This window comes from Leptonychotes weddellii, chromosome 15 (assembly GCF_054177405.1).
Source record: "Leptonychotes weddellii isolate Sample4059 chromosome 15, ASM5417740v2, whole genome shotgun sequence".
Taxonomy (NCBI): domain Eukaryota; kingdom Metazoa; phylum Chordata; class Mammalia; order Carnivora; family Phocidae; genus Leptonychotes; species Leptonychotes weddellii.
Window position 1 is genome coordinate 40,695,037 of NC_138383.1, and position 14,103 is coordinate 40,709,139.

At 58.8% G+C, this 14,103-nt stretch overlaps 1 protein-coding gene across 2 annotated transcripts in view; it reads right to left on the reverse strand.

The window, feature by feature from the left end:
- Positions 1-14,087, reverse strand: part of KCNJ12 (potassium inwardly rectifying channel subfamily J member 12) — a 43,863-nt gene extending 29,776 nt beyond the window's left edge. For both annotated transcript variants that reach the window (XM_081805567.1, XM_081805566.1), the window contains exon 1: positions 13,545-14,087. The gene's annotated coding sequence lies outside the window, so the exon portion shown is untranslated. The remainder of the gene's footprint in view (positions 1-13,544) is intronic.
- Between the last annotated feature and the right edge of the window lie 16 nt (positions 14,088-14,103).

Here is a 14,103-nt window from a genome sequence, read left to right on the forward strand (position 1 = left end):
CATCTTCTTTATCCATTCATCTGTCGATGGACATATTGGCTCTTTCCATGTTTAATGCCACACTTTCTTGATACCTGTAGCTTTACAGCAAGTCTTGAAGTCACGTCGTGTCAGTCCTCCAACTCTGTTCTTCAGTATTATGTTGCCCCATCTGGGTCTCCATATAACTGTAATCCATTTGTTGCTATCCATAAATTAACTTGGTATGTTGATTGGGATGGCACTGAATCTATAGATCAGACGGGGGAGAACTGACATCCTGACAATATTGAGACACGGAATATCTCTCCATTTATTTTGTTCTTCTTTGGTTTCCTTCATCAGAGTGTTGTAGTTTCCCTCTTAAAGATCTTGTATATATCTTGTTAGACATATATCTATGTACTTCATTCTGGGGAGGGCTAATATAAATGGTATTGGGGGGGTTGTTGTTGCCTTTTTTTTTTTTTTAAGTAGGCTCCACACCCAGCATGGAGCCCAATGCGGGGCTTGAACTCACGACCCTGAGATCAAGACCTGAACTGAGATCAAGAGTCAGACACTTAACCGACTGAGCCACCCAGGCACCCCAATGGTACTGTGTTTTTAATCTCAAATTCCACTTGCTCATTGCTGGTATATAAGAAAGCAATTGACTTTTGTATGTTAACCTTGTATCCTGCAACGTAGCTAAAACTGCATATTTGTTCCAGTTTTTTCCCTATTCTTTCAGATTTTCTAAATAGACAATCATGTCATCTGTGAACAAACACGGTTGTGTCTTTCTTCCCAATTTGTATACCTTTTATTTCCTTTTCTCACCTAATAGCATTAGCAAGGACTTCCAGCACGATGCTAACAAGGAGTGGTGAGAGGGACATCCTTGCCTTGTACCTGACCTCAGTGGAAAAGCTTACAGTTTCTCATCGTTAAATATGACATTAGCTATAGATTTTTTTTGTATCTAGTCTTTATCAAGTCGAGAAAGTTCCCGTCTATTCCTAGTTTGCTGAGAGTTTGTACCATGAATGGGTGTTGTCAGGGCTTTGTTTTGTCCCCTGGAGTGTCCTGGTACTTGAAGAAAGTGCTGGCCTATGACGGGTCATTAATGACTGGCTTTGGAAGAAGCAGGTGCAGAGTGTAGAAAAGTGTCTAGCGGAGAGAGGGAGACTCGCCACAGGAATGATCTTAGGTGAGTAGGTGAGAGGGGTGGGGGCCCCGTGGACGAGGCAGGATAACGTTCCATCCACAGGAAAGAGAGGAGGGCTCGCTGAGGGGCACGGGGGCCAGGACATGGGTAGCTGTGCAGGGAGAAGGTAGAGGTTCTCTTCTTTGATTTTTTCAGTGAAAGAGGAGGCCACGCTGTCAGCTAAGGCTCCAGGACCTTGGAGTGGAAGGCAGGGTCCCAGAACTGAGGAGAAAGGTTCTGGAACAGAGAGGATGGGGATAGGTCTGGGCCCAGCAGCCCAAGCTCAGAAGCAGGACCTGGAGTGAGAAGGGCCTGTGAGGCTAATCGGCACCCCAAGCAACAGTGGGCCGCAACTGGACTCAGGGCCTCGTGTCCTTTCAGTCTTTCTCCCTGTGTGTCTAGGAAGGTTACGGTGCGCTTAGGAGGCAGGTGGCAAGAGACCTCTCTGCCCTCGCCCCTGCCTGGGGCCGCAGTGATGGCTCTGAAGGGCTCTCTAAAGTCTCCACTGGCTGGAAACTCACCGTGGATGGCCCTGGTGCCACAGCACTCTCCTGTGGGGCCGGGGGCTACAGACACCCTCCCCGGGGTGCCTGCTCTGCTCTGCCACCCCCAGCGTCCCCACCCTCTGCAGAAACTTCTACTCAGGCCACATGGATTAATTTCACTTTAAATCCACAGTTAAATGGGTGAATGAATGAATGAGTGAGTGTCAATCGCTCCCTTCATCTGCACAAGTGGCAAAATTGCTGCCATCCCATCCTGGGGCATCAAACAATATTTGTGGAGAAGTCTGCGGACAGCCTGATGCGCCCACCCTCCGCGGGCGGGGTGGGGGCTCCCATCTCTATCTAAGAAATGGATAAAGGGGAGGGACCCCCACTCTGAGAGCTGTAGCAAAACCTTGACCTAAATCTTTCCCCTGCATGAGCCTCCCAACACACAGTAGGTGCTCAAGCAATGATCTTTCTCTTCTAGTCTCGTGGGGACGAACAACAAAGGAGACTGGACCAGGCCCATGTTCTGTGGCTGAGGTCACAGGGGATGGAAGACAGCAGGTCATTCAGTGTGGGCTCAGCTCTGCCAGTCCCTCTCCCTCTTGGGGCCTCGATTTCTCCACCTGCAAAATGGACAGAACTCTGAGAACCCTCGATCTTCTAGAACTCTGGAATAGTTCTAATATTTGGCACACATAATCACAGTTTAAACGGAGCAGACTTAGCCCCATTTCTCAGCGTAAGGGACTGAGGCTCAGAGAGGTGAAGCTGCTTGCCTCGAGACACACAGCTAGCAGAAGGGGACAGCCCCATTTGAATCCAGGCCAACCTGGCGCATGCCCAACATTGCATTTCCCGGATCGTTGGCCCAGGGCATCTCCGCCCCCTCAGGGGAGAGCCCGGGAGGACCTGTGGCATCCCTAAAAGACTTCATGCCCTTGGAGAGAAACTGAGGCCCACTCATAGGACATCTCGGGCTGCGTTCAAATGCTATTTGGCCATCTACGTCCCTCAGTGGCTCATCTCTCAAGCCCTACTCCCCCCGCCTGGCCAGGACATTTTAAGAATTAAATGAGATAATGTTCGGGAAAGCACTGAGCACAGCACCTGGCACCAGAAGACACCGGGTAAACAGTCATTTTCATTATGATTTTTGGGTGCCAAGTCTCGGCGAAACGTCACGCCACTTCCTGAGACATAAAGGCACCTGGTGACACCATGGACTGCTGCTTTCACCACCAGGGCAGGCGTTTTGCTAAAGCCCCCAAAATACCCTGACGGCCACCAGAAGCCAAGGGAAGGGGCTGAGGACACCCAGGCTCTGCGGGCCACGTGGCATCGGGCCACGCACTGCAGCGCTTCGTCAGCACCAGGGCCATCTCCACAGGGACAGCGCTTGGTGGCCCGCGGTGGGGGTGGGGGGGCGGCAGGAATGGAGCGCAGCCCCCTCCCTCCGGCCACTTCAAGCCCTCAGGGGCTGGGGACCCTGAGGAGCCCCCGCTCGGGCTCCAGGCACAGACTGGGTTGTCAGAGCCATGAGGGGCTGTGCTCTGAGCCTCAATTCTGCCATCTGTGAAGTGAGGCAACCACCTCCTGTCCCTGGGGTTAGCCCTGAAGAGCCGCGGGGATGAGACAGGGCTCCCGGCACGGCACGGGCTCTCCACCTGACTCCCAGGGACCTCAGCCTGGCGGAAGGAAGAGGCGCAGGAATATAACCTCTTTGCAGGAGCAGGTAGAGCCCAGCAAAACTACGGGAAGGTGTTGTTTGTTATTTTTTTTTTAAAGATTTTATTTATTTCTTTGACAGAGAGAGACACAGCGAGAGAGGGAACACAAGCAGGGGGAGTGGGAGAGGGAGAAGCAGGCTTCCCGCTGAGCAGGGAGCCCGATGCGGGGCTCGATCCCAGGACCCTGGGATCATGACCTGAGCCGGGAAGGTGTTTTGACGTGAAAACTGCTCCACCTGGCTCTAGAACACGCAGAAGACAAATGGAGCAGCTGGGGAGGAAGCTGCACTCTTCACGGCCAGGACCGGCAGGGTCTGGGTGACAGGCGACGCTGGTGGCACACTCAACTCTGCTGAGATCTGGGGGCACTGGGATGACCGGGTGGAGGGCCCAGCAGTGACAGCTCTCAAAGTCACAAAGGCACAGGCCCTCGGACCCCACAGAGCTATTTCTGGAACTTTTGGACAACCCAGGCATGAGGAGCTAAGTATCTGGGTTTCGCTCTGGCAGTAACAGCCCCCCACCCCCCACCCCACCCCCTTACCCCCGGGTTGGGCGGAGACAGACGCGCATCAGAATGAGGCAGGCTAACTAAATGGAAATTCAGCCTCATGTGGTGAATGACAGTTAGATTTCATAACCATTTCAATGATTGACATACTAACAAAAGGTGTCATCTACCGCACCCACCCCATCCCAGGGCTGCATGTTTCCTCTGATTGCTCCCAACAGCCTGATGGGAGGAAGGACCTTTAATATCCCCATTTTGCAGGTGAGCAAACTGAGACACAGAACAGTCGAGTAAAATTTGCCCAAGGACACACAGCTGGTAAGTAGCAGAGACCAAGCAGGTTACCCCAATGCTCTGTGACTCCAAAATACACAGCTAAAATAGAGTATTTTTCTTAAAAAAGAAAAAATCAAGATACAGGACAGCGTATCCCGGCTGACCATGTGTAGTGGGTTGAATGACAGCCCCCCCAAAAGATATGTCCATCCAGAACCTGTGAATGTGACCTTCTTTAGATAATTTTTGCAAACATAATTAAATTAAGGATCTGGAAATGAGATCATTCCAGATTAGGATGGGCTCTAAATCCAACAAGTGTCTTTAGAAGAGAAGACATGACAAGACCAGACCCAGGCAGAGATCAGAGGGATGTATCTAAAAGGCAAAGAACCCCGAGGCTTGCTAGCAGCTACGGAAGCTGGGAGAGGCCTGGAAGAATTCTCCCTCGGAGCCTCCAGTAGGAAGCAAGTTGGCCGACATCTTGATTTCCGACTTCTGGCCTCCAGAATTGGGATATAATAAGTCTGTGTCATTGGAAGCCACTCTGCCTGGGGTAGTTTGTTATGGCAGCCACGGGAAACTAATACAAGGTGCAATCTGCTCCCCACTGCCCCCGGGTCTGTTCTCTTTTCTGGACCTGGCCGATTGTCCCCTCTGGACTGCTGCCTCTGTGCTCCTTCCACAGCCAGACACAATTTCAAGTATATGGATCCATTCAACCATTTCCCCTAGTGTTCCCATTTCACAGATGAAGAAACTGAACCCACTGGTTTGGGTCACAGCTCCAGAGGACCCCTGGAGCCCGCTCAGCCATGGCTGGTCCTGCGACCACCAGGAAGGTAGCTGGGTCAGGATGGGGCCCGAAGCCTGGTCACCTGGGCCTGGAGCTTCACGGCTAGAGCATCTGCTGCAGGATTAGGGCCAGGCCCCATGGGTGCCCGTGAGGCTGTGGCTGGCAGGGTCAGCAGAGGAAAGGAAGAGGGCGGCCAGGGTCTCTTTACTATGCAGGCCCCAGGGAAGGGCAGGACCACTCTGCAGCTTCCCCACGCACTGCTGCGGACACCCGCTCCAGCGGTCCTGAAGGCTCGCAGGGCCTGGTAGGGGGCCTGGCCACCCCAGCCAGGCAGGTGCTGCCGACAGCTTGAAGCTCAGCAGGCCAAGAAAATGGGCATGGCTGAGTCTCCGGCCCGAATGGCAAAAGGCAAGCGGGCGGGGCGGCTGGGGGGGTGGAGGGGGGTGACGGCAGAAGCTGCCCTGCCTTGACCGCAGAGCCAAACCCAAGAGGGGGTGAAAAAGTGGATGCCCAGATGTGGTCATGGCATTCATGCCCATTCTGTAAATGGGGAAACTGAGGCTTCGGGTAGAAGGGCAGCAGGGATGATTCACACCTCTCTTGGACTTAGGCTAGCAGATCCTCCCTACCAGGGGCCCTCAGTGGAATAAGGCGGGTGCTGTCCTTCAGATGTGGGCTCAAACCAGGTTAGGGGAATGACAGGGCTGGCCAAGCAGATGGTGGACACCCGAGATGGAGCAGCTCGGAGATGAATCAGGGGTGACTAATTCCCTGAACAGAGGCCCTCTCCCTGCTCCCCCCCCCCCCCGCTATGAGGACCGTGAAGAAGCAAGTGATGGCAGCGAGCACCCTCCCCATGCTGTTCAGGCTGTGCTGAGTGAGAGCTGGGTCGGCGCAGTGGTCCCTAGGACCCCGAGCAGGTGGACTCTACCCCGGGTCTGGGAGTTTCACTGCAGCACAGTGACCTCCCCGTGGGGGGCTGGGCTGGGGGCTGCGCCGTCGGGGAGATTGGAAAGTGCAGATTCCCAGGCTCCACCCCAGACCCTCCGAACCAGAATTTCTGGGGCTGGAGCCAGGAGATCTGGATTCTCCCAGTGCTCCCAGAGAGTTCTGAGGAAGGAGGTACCCCATCGAGGATTCGGCACCTCTCCCAGGGCTAAGATGCACCAATTCTGCAATTCTAGGTTCTCTGTCTCAAAGAGGCTACAACTTCACAACTCAAAGAACCCGTGACCCATGCACTTGGGTGGCTCTGTACATTCAAAGACTCCACAGCTAAGACTCTATGATCTGGAGACTCTGTGACTCAGCCCTCAACCCAAAGCCCATCAAAGGAGAGAGGACGAAATCTCTGGGTCTGGAGCGCTGGGGCACCAGCAGGGACAGCAGGTATGGAATGATCCCACGGGAAAAAAAAAACAGAAAGCAAGACAGGAGGAAAGGAAGAAAGGGAACTGTAGATGTCGGCATGTTTATATAACTACCTTCGCATGTTTGCGTAAGCACTCAGACAATCCAGAAAGTTCTCTAATAATGGTCACCTCAAGAACATAAAGCTGTGGGGTGGGGTGAGGCGGAGACAGGGTTTGGGAAGGAGGAACTCACTTTCCACCCTTCCACGGGTTTCATGCTTTGCCACGAGCCTCTGACACTCAGGTAATTAACAACCATAACGATTAATGAGAAAAGAGGACACAGTCTACGGTGCCCCCCGTGTTCGTTCGCTGGTTTCTTTTATGGTCCTTCCACCCACCCGGACATCAGCCGCCATCGCAGACACGGGGCGCAGCACTCCGTACTCGCTCAGGAGCGAGGTGTGCAGAGCACGAGTGGCGCCCAAAGTCCGTCCAGCCCGAGCCTGCGCACTCACATCCGAGCGGCGAGACCTCTCAGGGAAGGGAACGGAAGGGACGCCGGGGGCCGGTCCTGAGGGCGGCCTGTAAGGGGGCTTCCCGGGCCCTGCCCACACCCTGCCTCCACAAGGCCACGGCCAAGGCCTCTAGGAAGCCCCAGCCCGGAGCTCCCCACCTGCCCCCAGCGCCCCGCACCCCCGGGAGCCCCGACAGCGCACGCACCTCTGCCCTCCATGTGACCCAGACAGGCCCCACGCTCTCTGCGCCTTGCAAGCTCTAGTCCTGTGAAGGGACGGGGCCTGCTCCCCTCGGCCCCCTCCCGTCCTCGGCAGGCCCCCACAGGCCTGAAAGGAAGCCCGGCCTGGCCTTGGCCTGGAACCAAGAGCCCAGAGGCGCAGGGTCGGGGGCAGGAGGGAGGCGGCTGCTACCACCCAGAACGCCAGCTGCTGGCGGTGATGTATTTTTGCTTTAAGTGCTGGGGAATTGCAGGGCTGGAGCCGCCGGCTCGGGGGGCTCAGGCTGCAGCTGGAAGGAGAGGGAGGTGGGCAGGAGGTGGGGGCTGCACAGCCCCTCCCTGACCTCGCTTGCCCTCAGCCTCTCAGCCTCTCCGCCTCTCCATCAGACACGCACAGGCGTGCACACGCACGCACACACACTCACGCACAGCTCAGCACCTCCCCATCTCCACACGCTCCCTCCTCCTGGCCCCCAGCTCTCCTCAGTGTCTCCAAACAGCTGCAAGGAGGCTTTGGGGGACAGAGAGTCTCGATCACTATCCCCCACCTTGCTTCTAAGGAGCTGTAGCACCTCAGGCTGGGGCTGTCCCCCTCTGGGCCTCAGCCTGCCCCCTCCCAGGAGAGGTCCTCTTGCACCCTTTCCCTAGGACACCCACTCGCAGGGCCGGGTGGGGGGGCAGGTCAGAGGCTGTTGACAGTCACAGGCAATCTGGAGATAGCTCGGCTGCTCCTTAGGACCTGATCCCTTTCCTGCCCCAGAGGGTGGGTGTCCAGAGACAGCGCCCCGCCCGGGGCACATCTGGCCCAACAGCCTGGTGGGCGCCTGGTGGAGCTAAGCAGCCCTGGCCGAGGCCCAGCCCGTCAGAGGAACCTGTCTGCTCGTCCTCGGAAGGGATGGAAGCCCGAGCTTGGCAGAGACAGCGGGACGATCCGGGGGAACGGAAGGAGCTGCGCTTTGCCAACTACAACGCTTGTAGGTTCTTTTTACAACTGGGAAGCTGCTAAAGTTGATAGTGGCAAATCTTGAAACATAAAGAAAAGAAAGAAATTTTTAAACCTGGGTGTTGTGCTCAGAGACGGGGCGAAGGAGGTAAAACACAGACACAAAACACGAACAGCCAACGGGCGTGTGAAAATGCTCAATTGGGCAAGAAATGGAGACACTGTCCCCTCGGCCGCCCCCAGCCCCTGCAGTCGGCCGCCCGCCACACATCTTACGGAAAGAAGGCTCGAAGACGCACAAACGAAAAGAGAAGTGCTGGACCGAGTGGCCCCGACTCTCTGCACCTCAGTTTGCTTAGATCTGCAATGGGCTTCTGCCCCTCACGGAGTTGGGGTGGGAGACCTCCTAGGCTGGAAGCAAGCCCAGGGCCGGGGACACAGCAAGGTTCAGAGCTCGAAGCGGGTAAGGTGAGACAAAAAGAGCTCAATGCAGAGTCGGGGCCCGAAATACATTCCAACTCCCTCCCCCCACACAGACAGATGGCAGGCCAAGGGCTCAGAGAAAAGGTCTGAAAACTGGCTTGCCCCTCACGAGCCCCACAATTCCGGGCCAGCGATGTCACACCTCTCCGAGGCTCGGTTTTCTTACCTGCAGAATGGGCCAATAATTCCGGCTCCCACTACTGCAGAGCACCACGGTGTATCAAGCACCATGCATGACTGAACCAACGCATTCACTGCCCACATGTTTGCCAAGCATCTACTCCTCACTGAGTGCTGCTGGAGGCACGGGGGACACAGTTGTGAACAAACTGAACCCAAGGAGCTTACATCCCAGTGGGGGAGACAGGCAATAAACAAGATAAGCAAATAAAACATAATGTGGCGGGTGGCGTTAAATTCTACGGAGGAAAAAAGCAGGGGAGGGCATGTGGATAGACGGAGGCCATGGTGTTATCCAGGAGAGGCCTCATGGAGGGGGTGGCACTTGGACAAGACCTGAAGGTGGTGAGGGAGGAGGCTGTGTGGCAATCTGGGGAAGAGTGTTTCAAGCAGAGGGAGCGGCACGTGCAAAGGCCCTGGGGCAGGAGCAGGTCCTGTGTTGGAGGCGCAGCATGGAGAAAGGCAGGGTGGCCTGAGGAGAGGAAGGCAGTGGTGGGAAGAGTAGTACCGAAGATCAGACTGTGCGGGCCCCTGTGGGCCACAGTGAGGAGTGCAGCTTTTATTCTGAGCTGGGGCGGGGAGGGAAAGGACCACGGGAGGATCCTGAGCCCAAGGTGGAGACGAAAGCCCCCCAGACTGTATCAAGTCCACAGTAGGTGTTCAAGCAGCCATGGCCACTCTGAAGGCTTGATTTCTCATTCCCTAGGTCCTCTCCAAGCCTGAGTCCTCTAAAGAGATCCAGACCACAGGAGAGTGAAGGAGGGGGAGGCTTCAGCTGCCCAAGGGCGTGGGAGAGCTCTGTCCAGGCTGGTTGAGGGGGACAGGGCCTTGGCAGGAGCCAGGAGGCTGCTCCCACTGACTCCGGGGCAGCATCAATGCAGGGCCAGGGCAAACCTGCTCCCTGGGATCACTGAGGAAGGGGCTCCCGCTCCTATGTGGCCATGCAAATGGTACTCTGCCTGGTGTTACAGGGCTGAAGGCCAATGAGGGGGCTGGACCAGGGGTCCCCCCGGGTCCCCTCGGCCTCACGCTGCCTCCGCAGCTGCCACTTCAGCCCTGGGCAGGAAGACCCGAGCTGTGGCACATCAGTGGGGGTGTGGGGAGCGAAGGGGGGAGGGGCACACAGCACGAGCAGGAGGCCGGTGTCTGAGGCCCTCTCCTGCTGCAGCCCTCCCTGGGCCTCAGCTCCCCACACGTCCAAGGAAAGGCCACCCTGGAATGACAGATTCTCAAGACTCTGGCACCACAAATGCTCACATTCCCCCCCCTTCGTGGAGTTCCCTTTCCACACTCCCATTTCTGCTCAGATCCCCCCTCCACCCAGAAGCTCCCATTTCTACTGTCCCCTCCCAGGTGTCCCTCAGGAGCCTCCCCAGCTGAGGCTTTGGTGCCACTTGACAGATGATCAACTGAACACGAAGAGAAGGGACTCAGCCACGGTCACACCACAGGCCTCACTCACCTTGGCTCCTCCCAAACAGTGAGATTCTCGAGGCCAGGGGCCGGGCCTGCCTCTATCCAACACCAGTTTATTAAGCACCTTCTGTATGCCAGACACCGCATCGGGGCCCCAGCCAGGGTCTCCACCCCTAGAGCTCAGAGCCTGCCACAGCTCAGGGCACCACAGCGAGGAGAGAGTCCCCCTGACGCCCCCCTGGCCTTTCTCTGCGGCCAGAGAAAGCAGCCCAGACACAGAGCCACCAAGCATCTCCTGAGCACCTACTGCAGGCCCAGGCCTTCACTAGGTCCCAGGGAGACAGCGGCACACATCCCAGGGCACGGGGACGGCCAGCCTGGCACACGGAGGCAGCCGGGCCGGGTGTCTGTGGAGCGAGGGAAGGCGCAGCCCTGTCCCCAGGAGAGCGCCAGGGCTCACGATCCGATCCGAGGGACACAGGCTCCAGTCCCTCCCAGTGCCTCCCTGGGCCTCAGATCTCCTGTCTGTACAATGGAGCTAATGTTACCCTCTGCACCGGCAGCCCATTAGGAAATTAAATCAGGTGGCAGAGCGCTGGGCCCTCAGCCAGTGCCCACTGAGGGCTCCAGTCCTGCCTGCGGCCCCAGCTCCTCTAGAAAATCCGCCTGGCTCAGCCCAGCCCCCCACCCCCACCCCCAAGCCTCCTCTGAAGCCTCCAACCTCCCTGCCCTGCCTGCGGCCCAGTTTCCAGCCGGCTTGCTTTCTTTCATCTTCGGCCTTTGCTGTCTTCCTATCACGCAGCCAATTCCCCTGGTGCAGCCGGCCTGGGGAATGAGCCCACAGCCACCGCACCTTCGAGTGGCCAGCCCAGCCTCCACCCCTCCTGCTGCCCCTGAGCTGCCTCCCTCCCGGCCTCCTCTCTGCCAGCCTGTGGCAGGGCTCCAGTTGCAGGCCCCACAGGAGGGGCAGGTGTGCCCGCATGTCACTCACGGCAAAGCCCTGGCGGGGGCCCAGCAACACATACCAGGTGCACCTGTCAGAAGGCCGGTCCGGCCCCGAGCCAGGCCTGGGAGCGGCGAGACTAAGAGTGGGCATCAGGTGGGCTCCGAGGGGGCACCGGCAGCCTGCAGCCCGGGGCTGGGCAAGGACCACAGACGTGGCCAGGACTGACGACGCAGTGGCTTCTGCCCCAGACGTGCGCCAAGGCCCCCGGGTGCCATGCCTGGAGCTGCGAACTGTGGCCCGGGGCCCCGGAGGGCTGGCCGGCCCGCCGAGAGTGCCCGCAGGCGGAGTCAGGCCCAGTCCTGCATACCCACAGGGCACTGCTGTCGCCCTTACTGTTACTGCTCTCCTCACTGCTGTCCCAGGGCCACCAACACTACCCTGTTCGGCCTCAGGCAGACACCGTGGCCGTGGGACAAGAGGCCTGACAGGGGCAGCCTCTGGCTTGCGAAGAGCGAGATGGAGGGCTCTGCTCAAACCCCCGACTAGCTGTGTGGCTTTGGGCAAGACCCTGCCCCTCTCTGGGCATATCTTTCTTCCAGCACAGCACAGCTCACCGGACATCCCTCCACCAGGCACCGACGCGCACCATGTCTCCCTCCTGAGCAACCTGGAAGCCCTAGGGTGGTCTGATGTGGCAGCTGGGCATGGTGGGGAGGGGGGTCCAGGGACATCAGAGCTGTGCCAACCCCTAGCATTTACAGAGTACCCCCTCTTCGGCGGTGCACCCCACTGCCATCTGGCACACCCGAGCACCCGTGCTGGTCCCCGGGAGTGCTCAAGCAAGTCCCTCCCCTTTGCACCCTACTCTCCCTAAGGAGTCTTGACCCCACCTGAAGGGAGCCCTTCCACGGTCCCCTTCCTAGAGCTGCCAGCCTCCAGTCCCTTGGCTGGAGGGAAGGGACCACCAGAAGGCCGAGGGCAGACTTCTCTGAGGATTCTCTTTGGGGTCCCAGCATGAGGAGGGAGGTGATTTTCTCAGAAGAGGGGAGAGTGTATTCCACACACACACACACACACACACACATACACACACACAAAAGACCATAAGCCTCCAGTGGGCCCAGGATTGGGATCTCCTCCCTGGCCCTCTGGCCCTCTGGCAGCGGCCCATGGAGGAGGCCCCAGTGAGGGGCCACAAAGAAGCAACCCAGCACAAAGTGAGCCCGGGGTCGCGGCGACGTACTTTGGCACCTAAGGGAGGAGTGAGGGGTAGGCCGGAGGCTAACGCCTTCTGGGTTCTACCTTCGAGGAGGCGGCTGCTGATTTCAGCGGCGGCATGTGGGCGCCTCCACGCTCCTGGGAGACAGAGCCTGTGAACCTGGGTTCCGGGAGGTGGATATGGGGGGCACGAGGTCCCCAGCACTTTATCCCAGGGCTCCAACCTGGGCACAGGGAGCAAAGGATAAAATAGAAACGGTCACAGGCAGTGCAGAGCTCCTAGATGGGTACACCCCCTAGGAACTGGGTGACAGGGTGGCCCCAAGTCCCAGCAACTCCAGGCTGTGAGGGGGCCGGAGAACCTCTCGGAACAGAAGACCACCTCCAAAGAAACACTTTGCTGTGACCTCCCATTCCAAACACAGGTTTTAAAACATTCACATGACCAGTGCACACTCGATCAGAACAGGCAGCACAGATATGCGCTGGGGCCTCAACTCCCATGTGAAGCATCACCCTCCCAGCAGCTCCCCACCCGAGGTGCCACTCCACTGAGCCCCCTGGTTCCCCACCCCGCTTTCCCATAGGCCATCCAGAGCAGAGGTGAGCATGTAGAGGGGACTTCTGCCCTGAAACCCTGGGGGCTTCTCAGCTGAGGGGTCATCCCCTCCGCGATCAAGGCCGACTTCTAAAAGCAAAAAGGTGCGGCCGGAGTTGCAGGCTCGCTGGCTAGCGGAAAACACCATTTCCAGAATATTTTTACTCCATTAGAGCACAGGAGGTGGGAAAGAGAAACGGCTCCAAAGAAAGACCCGGAGATCTGGGGCCTGGGGGCAGTTTCGGGGCCGCTCGTAGACTGAGCCCCCCTCTGCACCCCCAGTCTAATCCCGGGGTCTCCGGGAAGGTCACGCGTAGGACTGATGCCGCGCGCGAAAGTGCCTCCCCACGCTCCCTCCCGACCCCCATGTGCTAGTCGGCCAGAGGGGGACCGAGGGCGCCTCAAAGTTTCCCGGAGCGCCCCCAGGACGAAGGTTAGCAAGGAGCAAAGTTCCCTGGTGGCAGTAGCCTGAGACATGGCAGGGGAAGAAAAGCTCGCAGTCAGCATTTCCTCCGATGGCTCACCAAGGGAGGAAAAAAAAAAAAAAAAAAACACCAGAAAACGAGAGGAAGAAAAAACCCTCCCGCCCCACCTTCCCTGTTGCAGCACCACCTCGTGCTCGCTCCGGGCCGGGGAGAGGCCTTCGGGGAGCCGGAGTCGGGCCCCCGGAGGGCCGGGCGCCCGGCGGCCGCGCACTTACCTCGGTCAGTGCCCCGGGCGCGGCGCGCTCCGCGTCCTCCGAGCTCCGGGCGGCCGTTCCTGGCCCCGGCAGCCGCCGCGCTGGCTGCATCGCCGCCGCCGCCTCAGGGCAGCCCCCGGGGGCGCTCCATGCCGAGGGGCGCGTGGGTCTGGGGCGCCGATCTCTCCAGTTCAGCCACGGGTCGGGGGCGCGCGCCTGGACGGCGCCCCCGGCCGCGGGGCGCTCGCTCCGGCCGGCGCGGCTGGCGTCCGTCCCTCCGTGCGGCTGGGAGCGCGGCCGGCCCACCCCCTCCCCCGCCGGCTGTTATCTGATCCCGGGCAGGGCCGGGCGCGCTCCCCTGTACGCCCCGGCGCCCCGCGCCTCCCCGCCCGCTCCGGCCGCGCCAGCCCCTCGCCCCCGGCTACCGTTCCCAGGGAGGCGGTGGCAGCGGCAAGGCCCCGGGGAAGGCGGGGAGAGAGGAATGGAGGGCGAGGAGGCGGCTGGAGGCAGAAGCTCGGCGCGCACCCAGCTCCGCGCCCCGCTGCCACCAGAGCCCGGCTCGGCAACTCCTCTAACTCTC